Consider the following 21,142-nt stretch of genomic DNA (forward strand, 5'->3'; position numbering starts at 1 on the left):
GTAAAGTATCATATCATTTGTGAAGAGTGAGTTTGATTTCTTTGTCAATTTGAATGCCTTTTATTTTTGTTGTCTGGTTGCTGAGGCTAGGACTTCCAGTACTTTTTTGAGTAACAGTGTTGGGAATGGACATCCCTGTTGTGTTCCTGACCTTTGGGAGAAAGCTCTCAGGTTTTCCCAAATGAGGGTGATATTAGCTGTGGGCCTTTAATATATAGCCTTTATGATGTTGAGGTATATTCCTTCTATCCCTACTTTCCTGAGGGCTTTTATCAAGAAAAGATGCCGTATTTTGTCAAATGCTTTTTCTGCATCTATTGAGAGAATCATATGGTTCTTATCCTTTTTTATTATTAATGTAGTGTATCATGTTGATTGATTTGTAAATATTAAACCAGCCCTGCAGCACAGGAATAAATCCCACTTGGTCATGGTGAGTAATTCTTTTTATGTACTGTTGAATTCGATTTGCTAATATCATGAGAATTTTTGCATCCATGTTCATCAGGGATATTGGCCTGTAATTCTCCTTTTTACTGGGGTCTCTATCTGGTTTTGGAATCAAGGTAATGCTGGTGTCATATAATGAGTCTGGAAACTTTCCTTTCATTTGTATTTTTTGGAACAGTTTGAGAAGAATTGATATTAACTCTTTAAATGTTTGGTAGAATTCCCCTAGGAAGCCATCTGGCCCAGGACTCTTGTTTGTTGGGAAATTTTTGATAACTGGTTCAATTTCTTTGCTGGTTATGGCCTGTTCAAAATTTTTATTTTTCCTGTTTCAGTTTTGGTAGTGTGTTAGTGTCTAGGAATTTGTCCATTTCTTTTACAGTGTCCAGATTTTGCATATAATTTTTCATAATATTCTGTTATAATTGTTTGTGTTTCTGTGGTGTTGTTTGTGATCTCTCCTTTTTCATTCATAATTTTATCTATTTGGGTCCTCTCTCTTTTCTTTTTGATAAGTCTAGCTAGGGGTTTGTTAATTCTTTTGAAGAGCCAGCTTTCAGTGCCATTCATCTGATCTACTTTTTTGTTTGTTTCTATATGATTTATTTCTGCTCAAATCTTTATTATTTCCCTTTTTCTGTGGGCTTTTGTCTTTATTTGCCTGCTCCTTTTCTAGTTCCTTTAGGTGTAAGGTTAGGTTGTATATTTGGGACCTTTCATGATTGTTGAGATAGGACTGAATTGCAATGTACTTTCCTCTTAGGACTGTATTTGCTGCATCCCAAAGTATTTTGACTGTCATGTTTTCATTTTCATTTGCTTCCATGTATTTTTTTTTAATTTCTTCTTTAATTTTCTGGTTAAACCATTCATTCTTTAGTAGGATATTCTTTAACTTTCATGTATTTGAGGGCTTTCCAAGTTTTTTCTTATGGTTGATTTCAAGTTTCATAGCATTGTGATCTGAAAATATGCATGATATGATCTGATCTTTTTGTATCTGTTGAGGGCTTGTTTATGACCCAGTATGTGATCTATTCTGGAGAATGTTTCATGTGCAACTGAGAAGAATGTGTATTCTGCTACTCTAGGATGAAATGTTCTGAATATTTTTGTCAAGTTTATCTGGTCCAGTGTGTCATTCAAAGACATTTTTTCCTTTTGATTTTCTGCTTAGATGACCTTTCCATTGTTATAAGTGAAGCATTAAAGTCTCCTACTGTTATGGTGTTATTATCAATGAATTTCTTTATGTTTGTTATTAATTGATTTATATATTTGGGTTGACCAAGTTGGGGGCATAAATATTTACAATTATTAGCTCTTGTGATGGATAGACCCCTTAATTATGATACAATGTCCTTCTTCGTCTCTTGTTACAGTCTTTCTTTTTAAATCTAGTTTAAATATGGCTACTGCAGCTTTCTTTTGATGTCCATTAGTATAATAGATGGTTCTCCATCCCCTCACTTTCAATCTGTAGGTGTTTTTAGATCTAGAATGAGTCTCTTATAAGCAGCCTGTAGATTGATTTTTTTTTAATCCATTCTATTACCCTATGTCTTTTGGCTGGAGCTTTTAGTGCATTTACATTCAGAGTGGATTATTGAAATACATGAAGTTAGTACCATTGTGTTACCTACATGAAGTTAGTACCATTGTGTTACCTATGGAGTTGGTGTTTCTGGTAATGTTTTCTGGTGCTTTGTAGACTCTGTTGCTTTGGTCTTCTCAGAGAGTCTCTCTTAAAATTTCTGGCAGGGCTAGTTTAGTGGTCATGAATTCCTTTAGTTTTTGTTTGTCTGGGAAACTCTTTATCTCTCCATTTATTCTAAATGACGGCCTTGGTGGATAAAGAATTCTTGGCTGCATATTTTCCCCATTTAGCACATTGAATATTTCCTGCCACTCCCTTCTGGCCTGCCACATTTCTGTGGACAGGTCTGCTCCTAACCTTATGTGTCTACCCTTGTAGGTTAAGGAACCCTTGTCCCAAGCTGCTTTCAGAATTCTTTTTATCTTTGTATTTTGTAAGTTTTACTGTGATGTGTCATGGTGTTGACCTTTTTAAATTGATTTTGGGGCAAGTTCTCTGTGCCTCTTGGACTTGAATGCCTGCTTCCTTCCCCAGATTAGGGAAATTCTCAGCTATAATTTGTTCAAATAAATCTTCTGCCCCCCCTTTCCCACTCTTCTTCTGGGAAGAGAACAACATTCTATTATGTGGATGTTGTTTCCTTTAATGTATTCACTTAGGTCTCTAAGTCTCCCCTCATGATCTAATTTCCTTTGCCTCTTTTTTTCAACTTCATTTTTTCCCATAATTCTATCTTCTATTTAACTTATCCTCTCTTCTGCTTCTTAAATTCTTTTTGTCACTCTATCTAGTTTGTTTTGCATCTCAGTTATAGCATTTTTTATTTCATTCTGAGTAGTTCTTATGTCTTTGATTTCTGCAACAAGGATTTCTCTAGTTTCTTCTGTGTTTTTTTTCAAGCCCAGCTAGTGGTTTTATGACAGTTATTCTAAATTCTTGTTGAGATATATTGCTTATATCTGTTTTGGTCAAGTGCCTGGCTTTCATTTCTTTTTGACCTTTCTTTTGGGGAGAATTCCTCCCTCTTGTCATTTTGGCTAACTTTTTGTCTTTTGTGTGTTTTTAAAGCTTGTTATGTTTCTTGCTCCTGAAAGTAGTGCTGTATTAAAAAGGGATAATATACTGTTCAAGGCCTGGCACTTCAAGAAGTTTTTCTGGTGTATGCTGTGTGCACTCTGATGTTGCATTTTGGCTGTTCTCACTGGTCAGTCCTCTGTAGAGCTTCTCTTTGCTTGCAGTGGTGGAGTGTTTGGACCTTTAACTAGGTGTGCTTTGATTTGTTTGTTGAATTAACCCTGAAAAAAGTGGAGGAGGGAGCCTGATACCCAAAAAAGCAAAAAGGAAAGGAAACAGAAAAGAACAAGCAGAGAATCAAAAAAATATAAGACTGATTCCAAAGAAAAAGAAAAAAGAAAGACAAAGAGAAAAAGAAAAAAAGTAAGAAAGCTGATCAAAAAGAGAGGGAGAGAGAGAGAGAGAGAGAAAAAGGAAATGAAAGAACAATGAAACCAGCAAGAAACTATGATTCTGATTCCAAAAGGAAAAAAGAAGAAGAAAGGGAAAGAAAAAACAGAAAAAATAACTACAGGTGTCATTTTGAAGCACTCAATTTTCAGTGCACTTGGTGCATGGGGAGTGCTAGCTGTGCTGGCCTTATGGAGGAGAGGCCTGTTGTGTTGGCTCAGAGTCAGTCTTGCCCCAGTAAATAAGCAATTGCCAGGCATGGGAGCGGGCAGGGTTTGGTGTAAGCAGGTTCCCCCTCCACTGGGGTCCTCTGTGTTGCTCTCTGATGTCCTATGGTCATGGTGTTGAGGGGAAAATAGCACCACCCCATTCTCTCATCCCTGGACTGGGGATCTCACACAACACCACTGTTCAGGCAGCCCTCACAGAATAGCAAGGGCAGTCAACTTGTCCTGCAACACAGCTCTCCTGCATTTGTTCTTTGATGCACGGCTGGGATTCAAAACCCAATGTCTTAAAGGACCCAGCACCATGGTGACCCACTCTCCACCTCTGGAGTAGAGCCTCTCTACCCTGATGATTAAAAGCCTTTGGCTGGATCTTTTGCAGGGTCTTTTGTCCTTGGGGAGGCAATAAACCCTCTTCCAGAAGTATTCTACGAAGGGGATTGTTCTCTCCCAATATACCTCTGAGATCTCTACACCACAATATGCACAACGAGGCCAGCTCCCTCCTTTCTAGGAGCATGGGCCACAGCTTCACTCTGGGGAAAGTCATATTCTTCCAAAACCTCAGAGTTTGAGTTCCAGATGCTGTTCATGAAAAAGAATTGGGACACTCAGTACTTCTCACTCACGAGTCCATGTTCCAGAGACGTTTTCCTCTTGTGCTAACTCGATGCCACACTTTCTCAAGCCCTCTCTCTTTCTCTCCCTTTGTCTCTCCATGGAAAGGGTTCCCTCCCCCCAATGGCACCTCTGTTTTTCTCTCCCCTAATTCACTTCCATAAACCTTGCACCTGCCAAGCAGTCTCCCTCCAACTGTAGAGATACTTCTGCCAGACCTCAGATCAATTTCCTCAGTGTTCCAAGTGATATGACGTCAATACAGCTGTGTTTGAGGGATGAGGAAAGGCCAGGGTCCCTCTACTTCTCCACCATCTTAACTCCCCCAACCTCCATTTTCTTAAGTAATTTTGTAGTTTGGAATTATAACATGTTAGCTACAATTCACATGAAACAATCTGGGTCTGTTGTTTCCTTTTTTTGGAGATTAATTGATTTAATTATTTTAATATGTAAAGGGTTATTTAATTTTTTATTTCCACTTGAGTAAGCTTGGTAATTGTTGCCTTTAAAATATTTTGTCCACTTTATCTAAATGTTTGAATTTATTGGCATAAAATTATTAATAATATTCCTTCATAATTTAAAGTCTACATGATTTGCAGAAATAGTCTCTTTTTTTTCTTGATACTGGAAATTTTTGTCTCCATCATGCTATTCTTATCTGCTTTTCTAAAAGTGCATCAATTTTATTGACCTTTTAGAAGAACTAACTTTGCCTTAATTGATTGTCCCTTTTTTGCGTGTATTTTCTATGTCATTGATTTCTGCCCTTATTTTTTTTCTATGTTCTTTCTTTTATTTTGAATTTCATTTGTTCTTCTTATAGTTTTATAAGGTAGAAGCTTATATCACTGATTTGGGGTAATTGGTCTTTTCTAATGTAAGCATTTAAAGCATAGCTTTCCGTCTATACACTGCTTTAGCTTCACTCATGGGTTATTTAAAAGTATGTTGTTTAATTTCCAAATAATTATGAAAATTCTATATATCTTTTTTGGTACTGGTTTCTAGTTTAATTTCCTTGAGTCAGAGAACATAGCCTGTAAGATTATAAAATTTAAAATTGATGGAGACTTGTTTTGTGGTCCAGCATATGGTCTATGATGAATATGTCATGTTCACTTGAAAAGAAATTTGTATCATGTAATTTGGGGCTAATATTTAAGAAATGAAAGCTAGGTGAATACTAGTGTTACTAACAATGACTGAGAGAAATTGCTATAATTTTGAGTTATGATAATGGATTTTTATCTAATTTTCTTTTTGTCCGTTTCTTTCTCTATGTGTTATTGGGCACACTGAAAATTGTGATTATTTTTTGTTTCCTTGTGAAGTGATAGTTTTTATCATTGGGAAATAGTTCTATCTGCGGAAAAGCTCCTCTTTTGAAATTTTCTTTATCTGACAATAGTGTAAACTGTTCAACTTTCTGAGTTTTGACTTTCAAATCAATGGAATGCTTTCAATTTTTCTTTTTTTTCTCATTTCTTATTTTTAACGTGAATTTCATGTATGCAACATATATCACTTTTTGTTTGTTATCCAACCAGACAATATTTGCCTTTGAAATGGAATATTTAAACTTTGGGCACTTAATCTAATTATCTATATGGTTGGATTATAGTTACTGTTTTGTTACATTTAAAAATATTTTTCCTATATGTCATTTGTATTTCTTGTCTTTTACTTTGGCTTTTAAAATATTTTTCAGTATTTTATTTTAATTCCTCTGGTGAACATTGAGACACACATCTTTGCCTTAATTTTTATATTGCTGCCTTTAAAATTAAAATATGCACTCTTAACTTATAGAAACATAAAGTTAATATTGTTTCTCTTTATGGTAAAATATAAAAGACTTGCAATATTGTAATTATACCCTCTCATTTGTGTGGTTGTTGTCATATACATTTCATTTACATGTTTTAAGCTACACAATACAGTGTTATAATTTTTACATTATAGAATCAATTGCGAACTACTGTCTCTGTTTTTGCTAGGGATACAGATTGTTGCAAGAGTATTTTGTCTGTATTTTCATAATGAAAAACTGCCAAATAATCTGCAAAATCATAACTCTTCTTGAAACCACCAGAGAGCTAAGCTCACAGGCAAATGAGAAATTTTATTTCCAAAAAATGACGAGGTTCTCTGAGGAGAGATAAGAAACATAAACTATTTTGCAGGAGGAAGAGGAAGCTGCCATGGAAGTACTTAACGTGAAACAATTAAAAGTTTTTACAAATTCCAAATGGTTGAATGTGGGCTAACATATCAGTATAGAACAATATAGAGCCCTCCCCCTTGCCCCCACAGAGGTAATATGCATTTACTTAGTCTTTTACATGGTGTCCACTTTTTACATACCAGTAAGTTTGGGGGTGGGACAGAAGACAAGATTGAGAGTAATTGTTGCAGGGGTACTGGCTCCACTGTCAGAAGAGTACAAAGTCTCATACTCTTCTTTGAATCCTCCTTCTCTTATACAAAGAAATTGCCTTTGGCCACTGGGGAAGGAGGAACAAACTATCTCACCCCGAATACTCAGGCAAAGATCCAGTTCTTTCAGAATGAAGGGTAGAAACATAACCATTTTGGCACAGGGTTCAGGGAAAAACCCTCATTTGGGGGGAAGGGTACAGGAAAATCCCTTCTGCTTCTGGACAAGGGGCAACAGCAAAAGTCATCTGCCAAGGGTAAGGGGCGTAGAAACCTCTCCTATAAAAGACCATCTCAAGATGCAAGACAGAATTTGCTGACACAGCATGAGAGGGATAGGAATGACAAGGAATGATAAAACTCATCCACATGAGCCAAGTGTGCAGGTCTTGCCTAAAATATGAGACTTGACAAGAAATACTGGTAATCTCTTTTGTCAACTCAATAAGCCTAACACCAAGTAACAAGCAGAAGTATGCAGCCTCTGGGCATGGGCAAGAGTACAAAGGAAGATCTCTTTTGTGGAAAAAGTGGGAAGGAGCTGCTAAATCTGAGCAGGAATGTTAAATATTACACGTTAGCAACCCAGCCTCACACTACAGATTAACAGCTGATCACTATGGGAAATAAAATATAAGATTGTGTTACACAGAATGTAGCAATATAACAAACTCCACTCTGCTACTGGCTACATTTAATCAAATCACCCAAATAGTGACTAGACAAAAGAAGTGTAAAAAAGAATAATAAAGTAAAATAAAAATAAAAGAAGTTAACCATTTGTGGTAATAAATACTACGTAATTCAGTCTATGCTCTTCTTCTAGATAGTAATTCTGGTATTCATTTACATAAAAATTCAGGAAAATCTATTCATTGTTATGAACTATAGCAGTAATTAGAAATAGACTCAGATGAACCAGAAATTGGAGCTATCAAATAGGGAATTAAAATAACTACTATGTGAGGTGATGGATATGTTAATTAGCTTGATTGTCGTAAGGTTTTCACAAAGTATACATATCTCAAGATATCACATTGGAAACCTTAATTTTTTACAGTTTTGTATGTAGATTACACCTCAAGAAAGCTAAAAAAAAGTAAACAATTGTCATTTTATGTAAAATAATCTAGTCATAAATGTGGACAACATGCATAAAGATATGTGGAATTTCAAAAGAAAGATGGAAACAATGCAAATCCTACAATAAGAAAAAAAGTGGTATCAGTGAAGATTTTCTTTTGGAGCTCCACAGCTTACTGGACAAAACTGAGATAAAAATAAAAGACTTTGAGAATAGATCATTTGTTTATCCACAAACATAAAGAGAAAAGGGACTGAAAGAGGATAAAAAGGAACAAAATATCAAAGAACTATAGAACAAATGAATTAATCTTACATGTAACTGGAAACCCAGACATAGAAGACAATGAGAATGGGAGAGAATAAATATTTGAAATGACAACTTTCCAAAAGTAATGAAAGACAACCAACCACAAATCCAAAAGCCTCACAGAATAGCAGACAGGATAAACACAAAAACACACAAATACCACTACCACCACCACCACAACAAAACCAACAAACACAGAAATTTTAGTCAAACTGCTCAATAACAAAGATAAAAATAAATTTGGGGGAACTCAGATGTGGAGAAGAAACAAAATCCGCAGTAACAAAAATAAAAATTCAACAGACTTCTCATAAGATACTCTGGAATGCACGAGACAATAGATTGAAATCTTCAAAATATGGAAAGAAAAATGTCAGCCAAGAATAATGTATTTTTTTAAAAATGAAGGTGAAATTAAACTTTTTCAGTGAAACAAGTTGAGAGAATTTTTTTGACAGCCTTCCTTCTCTGCAAAAAATTGCAGTCACATAATTAAGTTCTCTGAACACAACAGAATAAAACTAGAAGTCAACAATAGAAACAAATCTGGATACTCCTCAAATATTTTGAAATTAATATACTCTTAAAACTGATGAGATTGTATAATAAATTCTATACACAAACAACAAATTCTATATGCATATAATTATAATAAATTATTGAAATTATATACATGATTATATTTCTGATATACAGTATTTTAAAAAATTAAATGTTGAAATGTATTTGTAAATATCTAAATGTATATTTGTCTAAAACATATATAACAAATATTTATGTATCATTATATAATTTCAACTAAGTTTCTAGAAATCCCATTTATTTCTTTGTCAGATATGTCTAGTCATTCCGGATAATTACTTGTTGCTTTCTCATCCTTGTGACCCCAATCTTTATTTTTTAAAAGTATTTCTTCCATATTCTGCATCTAAATCTGTCAATTATAGCTTCTCCTGACTGTCTATTATAGTAGTTGACCTCCTTATGGTTTTGTGGATCTTTGATTTTGGAGTCTTATTTACTTGATTTAAATCTGTTGGGAATTTTTAGTTGCTAAATTTTGAATATTTTTCTCTGAATAGGATTTGTGTCTACTTCAACCATATTTCACATAGAGGTAATTATTTTATTCTTTCTTGAGATTCCTGGATTAATCTATATATCTTATTTTCAGCTTCTCCACCTTTTAATATATCAAAGCTTAGTATTATAATAACAGTGCTTCCATTGGCTTTTCCCTCATAATAATCTTGTTCTCCCTTCTTGCTATCTAATCACTTCTAGTTCAGATTTATTTTATGAATTTTACCTTTTTCAAAATGTGGGTAATTGTTGGGCTTTTGGAGATCCACCTCTATTTTGTGTTCTTTATGATATTTTAATTATATATCTTCTTTCTAAAATAGAATTGTTTTATAGTAGGATGATCTTTCAATATATCTAATCTGCCATACACTGGTAGCAGGTTTCATTTTCATCCCTTTTTTTTTTTTAACTTTCATTGAATTTTTTGAGGAAAAAAATTAGAGAGAGCATGAGTGGGGAAGGGGCAGAGACAGAGGGAGACACAGAATACGAAGCAGGCTCCAGTCTCTGAGCTGTCAGCACAGAGCCTAGTGCAGTGCTCAAACCCACGAACTGTGAGGTCATGACCTGAGCCAAAGTCGGATGCTTAACCAACTGAGCCACCAAGGCACCCCTACGTTTTGTTGAATTTTTGCCTGATCTCTAATATCTCTGTGATCCTTGGGACCAGTGTGCCCTCTGTTGTTAGACTTAGGGCTTAGATTATAGTGACAAAGCTATGTCACCAAGGGCTAGAAGCTAGAGACCAGAAATGTCTGCTCAGGTATGGCAGGCTAAGAGGTAGCCTGTCTGAGATATCAGGAAAGAGTTAGCCGGCTCAGGTTAGTGTTGGGTCTTTGTCAATAAGAAATTGACTGTGTGCTTGTCAAGCAGATGGTTAAGGAGAAAGGAATTTAAATGCTACTTGCAGTTATACTGGGCAAAGATAACCACAGTCTATTTCTATCAATGACTCTGGAAGCATTGACACTACTGGAGAAAGAACACTCCAGTCTCTAGAAGAACTCATAAAATTAGTCGTTTTGAACCTGGGTACTGTTTTGACATGCTGTTCAGAGTACCAAGATAGGGTCTTGATACAGGAGAATATGATTACGCTGATTACCTGATATAGGTTACAAGGCAAGAACATCAAAATAAGCAAAAAAAAAAAAAAAAAAAAAAAAAAGCCAACAACAAGGCAAAAACCTAGCTTATAATATATAAACAATGACATATAAGAAGGAAGATACCTCTCCTTGCCTTTCCCCCGCTTGCTTTTGTATTCCATCTCTCGGTTCCTTATCAAAACTGAAGAGTAAAAGGATGAATAGATAATTTGCATTTTATTTAAGCTCCCCTGTGTAATATCCTGTTGTCATGATTCAAATACCAATGTTACCTACCAGTAATTCTCATTTCTTTTGGTGTATGCAAATCATGACAATTCACTTTAATGCTTCTTAGCATGTGATAAACACTAATATAAGTACAGTTTTTGCTTTTTCCCAAAAGACTTCAATCTTTCTGAAGACTAGGTTCATATTTGCTTTGTTCATTACTCTTTTCCCATATATATTTCCATATTTTTGAATTAATTAATGATTAAGTATCAGGGAACTTACTATGTAGAATGTGTGGCCAAGGGCTATTTTGATACTATATCCAAAGTGACTGGGGCACCTGGGTGGCTCAGTTAAGCCTCAGACTCTTGATTTTGGCTCAGGCCCTAGCCTCAGGGTCATGAGATTGAGCCCCATGTTGGGCTCTGCACTGATAGTGCGGAGCCTGCTTGGAATTCTGTCTCCCTCTGTCTACCCCTGTCCCACTTGCATGAGCACACACTCTCTCTCAAAATATTTAAAAAAATAATAATAATGTAAAAAATGATTCTCCCTCTGCCCCTCCCCTGCTCGTGCGCATATGCTCTCTCTCAAAAACAAAACAAAACAAAAACAAAAACAAAGTGACAGGTAACATGATGTTCAAAGATAGTTGTTATAGCAATAGCTTTCTAGAAAATTCTTTTTTGTAGACTATGGTTCACTTTCTGGAAAAGATATCTTATTGGCAAATAAGAATAGGCAGACAAAGTTGCATTTTGAATATTCTTTTTTAACAGCTCTTTAATTTAGAATAACATACTCTTTGAGCCTCAGTTTCCTTGTCAATGAAATGGGGACAATAAAAACTGCCCTTTATTGCTACTCTATCTACTGTCCTACTACAGTCAGGAAAGATGAAAGAGAAATTGAACCACCTATATATAAGAAGGATAATTTGTGGGAAAGCATGGGTTGAAGGGGAAATCAATATAAGAAAGATCTTTCTCAAAGAGTAGTCAGTACTCCACGCCCAAGAAGGAAAAGTCTCAGTTGAATAGAAGGCAAGTGTGAAAATTTGGATACTAGGTCATGTTTGCATGTTTGTTTAAAAGGGTAAAGTGAGTCATTGTTAAGTTTTTCTTGAATTATCTAATCTCATCTATTTTGAATTATCTAATCTCACCTATTTTATACCTTACTTTATAATCCATCCATTGTCTTTTTATCTTCCCCTTTACCAAACAGTAATACATTTTATTAACTCTAGGAATGCATTATTTTCATCCAGACTTTGTTGTTTATTGTCACATGGAAGTGGCCTCATACCAATTCATAGACTTGCTGTTAGTATTGAAAAAATAGATTTATGACCCAAATGTATATTAAATTCACATTTCCACAGAATTTGAAAGTGTAAAAAGTATGTGCTGAGCTTTATATAAATCAGTCTAACTTTATATGAGGTACAAATATGATTCAGTATTTAGGAACATTAAAAAACATGTATGATTTTAATATCTGCTAACAGGTGAGCAAGGCATTCAATCTCAATTACTCTAAGTAAGAAATGTAAAGCATATTTATTTTTCATGATATTTATGTACTAAATAAAACCACATCTTAATTTGCTCTGAACTTCTGAGTCTCCAGTTGCTATACCTTGATTTTGGATCCAAAATTTTCAGAGCAAAGGTGACTTATCTGCATAGACATGTTTAGAGACCAGAGGAGAAAATAAGACATGCTGAAGTTATAGCATCATTTTAAGCTTAATTGTATGTACACTAGAAGTAGCCCATGAATTCATCTCCTTCTTAAAGGACATGAATAACTCTCTGGGATTATTTCCCAATATCCTTATTTATTAAAAATAAAACAGGGGCGCCTGGGTGGCGCAGTCGGTTAAGCGTCCGACTTCAGCCAGTTCATGATCTCACGGTCCGTGAGTTTGAGCCCCGCGTCGGGCTCTGGGCTGATGGCTCAGAGCCTGGAGCCTGTTTCCGATTCTGTGTCTCCCTCTGTCTCTGCCCCTCCCCCGTTCATGCTCTGTCTCTCTCTGTCCCAAAAATAAATAAATGTTGAAAAAAAAAATTTTAAAAATAAATAAATAAATAAAACAGAGAAAAACAGATATTTCTAAAACATAGATGGCAAAGACAGAGAAACTTGTAGAAGGACAGACTAAAGAACTGACATTTATCTCTGCCTTCCAATGTTCACTTTCAGCAAAAGCCAAGCAAACATATCCGATCATCCAAGATCTCTTTGCTTCAAATACAGCTGTAGGAAGGCTACTGTGTTGTAAATAATGGATTAGAGACAAGGCTGTTGGCTTTGAGGTTCAAAAGATCCTTAAAATGTTTTTTAAATGAGTATACATACCTAGTAAGAGATAAACGGTATTTAAATCATCCCCGGACCAGACTCTACCAGCCAAGGTAGAACATTAGAGCTTTTAAGAGACAGGAGAATAATTATGTTTACTTATTACAAGTTTTGATGGTGGAGTAAAGGGACCAAGGTGTCTGGAAAACAGTCAGGAGTCCGGTTCTGAGTAGATATTCTTGGGTTGGCTTTCAGAAACTAAAACTGGCTTTGGGCAACAGATTGAGATGTGATTATATGAACAGGGTTTGTGTGTATGTGTGTGTAAAAGAGATGGGGCAGAGGACAGGATTGGAATGTGGGTGGAATGTGGGTGGAATGTGGGTGGAATGTGGGTGGAATGTGGGTGGCAATAGTCACAGCATATTGAGGTTACAGCTAAGCAGAAATTAAGTTAGAATCGTTCATGATTGCTGTCAGGATTCACAGCTGGTACTTGGGCAGAAGGTATAGAGTTGAGTTAGTTATGGTTAAAACTGCGTGTAAGGAAGCAGCTGGGGCAGTTTCAGATCACGTGACTCAGGGATCAAACAAGAATGCCTATAAACACATTTGCCAGTCTTTACATACAAAATTAAGCTCTATCAAACCAGAGCAGACACCAGGCAGTTCTTCATATTGTAAGAGATGTAGGGTGACTGTGACAGAGGATTAAGAGTATACATGGGCCTTTGAAAGAAGCGTGGGTATTTCTCCCATCTTCATAATGGAAGACAATTAATATTCAAAGTCACGACTTTTCCTAACAGTCTATGTGATAAGGGTTCCCATCATACAAATGATTTTTTTTCTCTTTTCTTTAAAAATTTACTACAGGATTCCTTTGAATTATATATAGATTTGTAAAGTTTAGTTAAACAACTTTCCAGCAGTAATCCTCTGTTTTGAACGTTGATAGATCTTTGTAATTTTTGTGTAATACTTGCATTCTGACATTTAATGGAGTTACTTGTTTATCATTTTGGTCCACAAAAACATTGTTACGTGAGTTCTGTCAGAACAAGAATTTGTTTAGTTATTGCAAAGGAAAATTTTATAAACAAATATATACGTTAATAAATTTTCATAAAGTTTTAGACAATATTATAAATTAGTAACCACAAGCAATTTTACCATCAATAAAAAAAAACAACTATTAAAATGTTAGGGTAACTTTTTGTAATCTCCTTCAAAGTATATCTATGCTACTTTGTGGCCTGCTTCTTTCATTTAATAATGTATCTTGGACACGTAGCAATGATGTAAGACAAGAAAGTAATGAGTTAGCCCTATGTGTGCATACACTAGGGAATGGCAGGAAAATGGCACCACAGGGCCACACATCTGGGCAGCAAAGCAGAAGTGGGTGTGAGAGCAGAAGACACCTGCCAGGGCTGGGGCCTTGAGGGGACTGAACTTGTTGGTGAGGCAGGGGTGGGTTGACTTGGCAGGCAGGTTCAGGCTTGTAGGGAATGGGGGGGGGAGGTGTAGCCACCACCCTGATCCTGCTGGAGGTGAACAACCACATCATTGAGGAGATACTCACGCTCAAGTTCAAGAACCCAGCCACCAATAACAAACCAGAAGCAGTAGAAGTAACATTTGTAGATTTCGTTCAATGGAGTCTTCTATCATATTTCAAATCCTAATGGAGACAAAACAAAAGTGATGGTCAGTATTTCTTTGAAATTCTACAAGGAACTTCAGATATTTGGTGCTGATGAGTTATTAAAGAGGGTGTATGGGAGTTTCTTGGTAAATCCCAAATCAAGATACAATGTCTCTTTGCTATACAACCTTGAAAATCTGCCAGAATCCAAGGATTCCATTGTGTATCAGGCTGGCATGTTGAAACGAAATTATTTTGCCTCGGTCTTTGAGAAATACTTCCAATTCCAAGAAGAGGGCAAGGAAGGAGAGAACAGGGCAGTAATCCATTATAGGGATGGTGAGTATAAAAAAGACAGTCACAGTAGTCTTCAGTGTTTAAGGATAACGATGATTTAGTCATTGGAAAAGTGTTCATGCAGGAGTTCAGACAAGATCGGGCGCATTCAGGGTGGCATGGCCTTAGACTATGCAGGAGTTCAAAGGATGCAGAGCCAGCCACACGGTTGCACAGGTCCTCTTTAGACACAGGGCACCTCCTTTGGAGCCAGAAGATGTCAGTGCTGCGGTGGCAAGAACATTGGCTCTGTTAACCTTCATGCTGTTCCCTCGCCACACCAATACCAGTGCTCGAGACTACACCATCAACCTGATCCACACAGAGTTCTAGGACTCTGTGCACAACTGCATTAAGTGCTCTAAGGCCATATTCACACATGTGCACGGGCAAAAACTTCTGACTTCCTCAAGGTTCTGAACCGTGCATGCCCACATGCTCAGGAAAAAGAAATGAAAACAATCACGGGGAAGACCTTTTCGTCCCACTAAATCTTGAGAACAGTAAGAGGAGGCAGCCGACAACTTGCTACTAGATAATCGTAGCCTTTAATGTTGCACCTCTTCAGGTTCTTAAGGGATTCTCTGTTTTTGTTCCGTTTGGGACACGTTTGGAAAATAATTTGCAGAGAGTTGTGCTTGCAAGAACTTCATAGCTGTCAAAAATTAAAAGAATTCCACTTGATCATCTTAGTTCCTTTTCTTTACCTTCCTTCCCTCACACCCCTTCCATTCCTGCCTCTTTTCCAAGCTGTTTCACTTTGCAATATGTTACTACTAATGAGTTGCAGGATAATGCAATCTTAATTTGTTTTCTCCTAAGTATTTGCGCTCAAAGCTCCTATAATCTAAAGAAATACTGTTGAGGTCATGAATAAAGAAAAATCTATCTTTAAAAATAATGAGTTAAGAAATCTTAAAATATGTATGTATATGAATATATAAAATAACATATATACATATATCATCTGTATACTTCTATTTCGTATGCATGTACATATACATGAAAACAGTGGAGTTTGATTATGATTTCATAACTTCTCATGAAAAGACCTAAAAGCAAAGAAGAAAACAACATACATAGTGTACTTAGGAAAAGACCACAAGCAGAAACCACAGATTCTGAAAGTATAGGATCAAATTGAAGTATAATTTCATGATCTCTCACAATTCTTGTAAAATAAAGACATGTAGAATTTTGGAAAAGAGCCCCTTCAATTGTTAATGCCCCTTGAATTGTACAGATGATACTTTGGAAGTTGGAAATGAAAGCAACAAGAAGAGAGCATCACTTTGTAGATGACAAGTGCATTAAGTGCACAAAAGCCGGTATGTTTAGGTGAATGTTATTTATTTATTTATTTATTTATTTATTTATTTATTTATTTATCCATTCATTCATTTATTCATTTTTAAGTACTGCCTCATGGCATTGTCATAGTTTGATGAGTCAATGCATGTAAACATTTGTTTATTTATGAGAGAGAGAGAGAGAGAGCATAAACACATGAGCCAGGGAGGGGCAGAGAGAGTGGGAGAGAGACAGTCCCAAGCATGCATCGAGCCCCATGTGGGGCTCAGTCTTATGACCCTGTGAGATCATGACCTGAGCCATAATCAAGAGTTGGACGCTCAACTGACTGAGCCACCCAGGCACCCCATGAATGTTATTTTTTTAACTGCTACGTCTGTTACCTAAGAGAAATGACTTGGTAGCAAGACTAAACACGTTGGAAAAGGTACAAGGAGATACCTGAGTTTCAGCTTTACAGATGCTAAATAATGTCAGTAATAGCAGGTGAACCATAAAGTATCCAAGTGCTTCTTGTATTTCAGTGGTATTGAATGGATTGTGAAACCAAAAGAAAAACATTTTACTTTTTCCCATGTTGGTTTATGTTCAATGAAGTATAGACTCAACATACATCACTGTATGTCAGAGACCTGAAGAATGAGGCCTATGGAAGTTATGGGCAGTGCTTTAAAAACCTACACGAAGGAATAATTATTTAGAAGTTTCATATGGAAAGCAAAACCTAAGCCCTTAAAATGGGATAACTGGTTTCTCTTAATAAACCAGAACAAATGAAACAAAAAATATATGCATAATTAACTTTATTATGGAATGAAACTCCTCTGAAATAAAGGAATACTTGAATCTGTAGATTGAGTTGTCTCACCATATGCCAGGAAGAAATAAACAAGAATAATCCCTAGATGTCAAAATGGATGACTTTATTGGACTACATGTTTAAAAAATCCCACTGGTGGCCAAAGGAAATGAAAAAAACAACTTACTAAATGAAGTCAAGAATTTACCTTTTTTAAGATTTGTTTTATTTTTTTTTCTTATGGTTAGACTATGGTTATGTGTTTCTGCTAGGACCATAGGATTAACATACCATTTTATCACATAATATCAAGGCGATGTACTATCAATATGATTTATCACTATTCATGTTCATCTTGATCACCTGGCTGAAATAGTGTTTGTCAGATTTCTCCACCCTAAAATTACTCTTTTTTCCTCTTTTCCATACTGTATTCTGGAAATAAGTCACTGTGTATAGCCCACACTTAAAGAGAATGAGGAATTATTCTTGCTCTCCTTAAGGATGGAGTATCTACAAAAAATTTATTTGGAATTCTTCTTCATGACAGATTTGTCTCTTCTCTCCTATTTTTTTCATTTGGTTATTGGTGTATATAAGTATGGACTCATGTATATTTATATTACATTTTGGTTATAATTCAATACTTCTTTTTGTTGTTTTTACTGCTTGAATTGTTCCTGCTTGGCCAACTGAACTCTTTCAGTTGATTCTTGACCTTTTCACATTATTGTGGTGCATGTGTTTGTTTATCACTTTCTAACTTTCTAGACACAAGATGTTCCAGATTCATCATGTGTATTTCCTGTCCTGGTCCTAAAATCAGCCTTTTCTCTGAGGAGTCCTGGTTTCTTTTGTTGGCGAATAGTAGTAGAAATTAAAATCTGGGCAGACCACAAGAGACTCTTAAATACAGAGAACAAACTGAGGGTTGATGGGGGTGGGGAAAATGGATGATGGACAGTAAGGGGGCACTTGTTGGGATGAGAACTGGGTGTTATATGTAAATGATGAATCATTGGATTCTGATCTTGAAGCCAAGACTACACTGTATGTTAACTAACTTGAAAATGAACGAATGATTGAACGAACGAATGAATGAATGAATGAATAAAGAAATTAAAATCTGAGTGCTAGGTGTGATTATTACAACTACAATGTCTAGGTCCTTCAGCTAATAGAGCAAGGAAATATATGTATGTTTAGTTACCTGTGTACATACACAAATCTATGTTTCTATATGTAACTACTTCTATATTAAACTAAACATAAATTCATATCAATGTCTCCTGCTCTACTCCATTACCAGAGAAATGATTCTAGCCCCCTCCCAGTATTTATCTGTAACCTCTTACTCCAATAATGAGAAACCTGGTATTCATCCTTCACCATTCATTAATTTAATTGTTCAGTTCCTAGATATGTTGTAGATTGGTTTCAGATTCCATTAATTTTCAAACTTATTTAGGGTGCTTCCTTATTCTCCATCTCTTTAAGTGAGGTTTATACATTTAGATTATTTTGTCACATTCTGCATTTCATCTGAGATCTCCCAACCTTGTGAATGATTTTTTTAATTGTATACATTATTTCATTCATTGGGATATAAAGTTCTCTAATTTTGACCATCATTGATATCATGTATTTACTATTACAGTGCCATGCAGAATGAATCCATCACCTTAAAATTTAACTGCATGTGGGGAGCCTGGGTGGCTCAGTTGGTTAAGCATACGACTTTGCCTCAGGTTGTAATCTCACAGCTCCTGAGTTCGAGCCCCGCGTCTGGCTCTGTGCCAACAGCTCAGAGCCTGGAGCCTGCTTCTGATTGTGTGTCTCCCTCTCTCTCTCTCTGCCCTTACCCCCCTCATGCTCTGTCTCTCTCTGTCTCAAAAATAAACAAACATTAAAATAAAATTGAAAAAAAATTTTAAAAATTAACTGCATGTTATGAGATTATTAAATTAAGGTTTATTAAGTGGAGCATATTATGCCAAATGATGAGCTGTTGCTCAACAAGTTTGCAATAGAAATTTATGTAGAGAAATTTTTTTTTCATAGGTGTTTTAAGTATTGCCCGTCTGAGAGAGTGTTTCTCCTTAACATTTGAAGGATAATTTCACTGGATATAGAGCTCTTGGTCAGTAGGGTGTTTTGTTTTGTTTTGTTTTGTTTCTTGTTTTCCTCTCATGTCACTTACTTCTTGCTTCTTACTCCATGGTTTCTTTTCTTTCTTTTTTTTTTTGTAATTTTTTTAAATTATAGAGAGCAAGTAGGGGAGAGGGACATTGGGGGAGAGAGAGAGAGAGAGAGAGAGAGAGAGAGAGAGAGAGAGAGAGAGAATCTTAAGCAGGCTCCACGCTCAGCTCAGAGCCCAACATGAGGCTCAATCCCATGACCCTGGGATCATAACCTGAGCTGAAATCAAGAGCTGGACACTCAACCAACTGAGCCACCAGATGCCCCACTTCTTGCTTACATGGTTTCTAAAAAGCCATCTGTTGTAATTCATTTCTGTTCCTCTATAGGTAATGTTCCCACCCCTGCTCCAGCTTCTTTCAAATTTTTGATTGTGTCTTTGGTTTTGTATGGTTTGAATATAATATAACTAGGTATCAGTTTTTTGGTATTTATCCTGCTTGGTCTTCTAATTCAGATCTGTGGTTTGATCTTTCTCATCATTTTTAGAAAATTATGGGTTATTAATTCTCTGAGAATTTCTTCTGAATTGTTTATCTTCCTTGTGTTATTTCAAGTATATGTATATTACATGCTATGGAATTCAGCTCACTGATCATGGATGTTCTGGGATTTTTTTTGTTTCTTAACTCTTTATTTCAGTTTGGCAAGTTTCTATTGACCTGTATGTAAGCTCACTGATTCCATCCTCAACCATGTCCTATCTGCTGATTAAATGGTCATCAAAGACATTCCTCATTGCTTATATGGTATTTATTTTCTAGCATTTTCTTTTATTTCTTTCCTAAAATTTCCATCTTCTGTATATATTGCCCATATGCTTTTGCATGCCATCTACTTTTTCCATTGGAGACTTAAACATATTTATCATCATTAAGTTTCTTTCCTGATAATTTAATCATTGTGTCATACCTGTCTAGTTTGATGCTTGCTTTGTCTTTTCAGCCTGTATTTTTTTCTTGTTTATTTGAATTCCTTTTTTATTTTCTGTTGAAACTGGGAATTTCATGTCAAGTAATAGGAACTGAAGTAAGTAATCCCATAGTATGAAGATTCATGTTAATCTGGCTAATTGTTAGGCTTTTTCATGTTTCATGTTTTGTGTTTTCTGTAGGTGTATGTGCCCAAGGCTACACATTTCTCTTGTGCCCTTGCTTTGGTCTCCCTTGTTTACTTTGGAATTCCCTCAAATACTCATACTAATAGGGTCTGTGGCTTTCAACTCTTGGATCTGTAATCCACTCTTATTACGCTAGAGCCTTGTTGATGTAGTGATAAGTTCTGTAAACCTCAGTATTTTATTGTCCTGTGTCTTGAGACTATAACTTTCACAAGAATTTCTCTGCTCTCTCCCTTTTAGATAACAGAAAAGTTACAAAAGTCTCGGGTGATAGGAATGTCCCTTCAACACCTAGGATAAGGTTCTGGTAAATTCTTTTTCCCTGAAATACCATTTCTTATGAATAAGGCTCTGGATGTATTTCACAATTAAACTTCCCCTCTCCCTGCCAGAACCATTAGGGGACCTTTTTGGAGTTTCCACATGAGAACATGGTAAGATTACTAGAAGTAAAAGCAATGAAAGTGCGGGGCTCCTTCTCAGACTGTGGCTCCCAGCACTTTCTCACTCCCTCTGCCACTTCAGTTCAGTGATAAGTCCAAGGAAAGTTGATTTTAAGATGTTTAGATAATTCATGTAAGGATGGGATGGCAACTTCCATACTCTTCACATATTGGAGCTGAAATCAAGTTTTACCTTTAATTTTAATATAAATTAAATTGTGAGTTTATATTCTTTAATGGTTTTTATTTTTATTGCTGTGGGTTTATTAAATCATTTTTATTGTGTTATATATGACATAGACTTTGCCATTTTAATCACTTTCAATGTGCAATTCTGTGACATTAATTTTGTTTACAACATTGTTGTAACTTATCCTTTA

General features: G+C 35.8%; 1 long non-coding RNA gene and 1 pseudogene across 1 annotated transcript in view; both read left to right on the plus strand.

Annotated features, from left to right (window-relative positions):
- LOC111558713 overlaps positions 1-21,142 on the plus strand; it is an 842,592-nt gene that overhangs the window by 344,939 nt on the left and 476,511 nt on the right. The gene's annotated exons all lie outside the window — the stretch shown is intronic.
- On the plus strand, positions 13,297-15,750 carry LOC101095086 (annotated as a pseudogene).

This window comes from Felis catus, chromosome X (genome assembly GCF_018350175.1).
Source record: "Felis catus isolate Fca126 chromosome X, F.catus_Fca126_mat1.0, whole genome shotgun sequence".
Lineage (NCBI taxonomy): Eukaryota > Metazoa > Chordata > Mammalia > Carnivora > Felidae > Felis > Felis catus.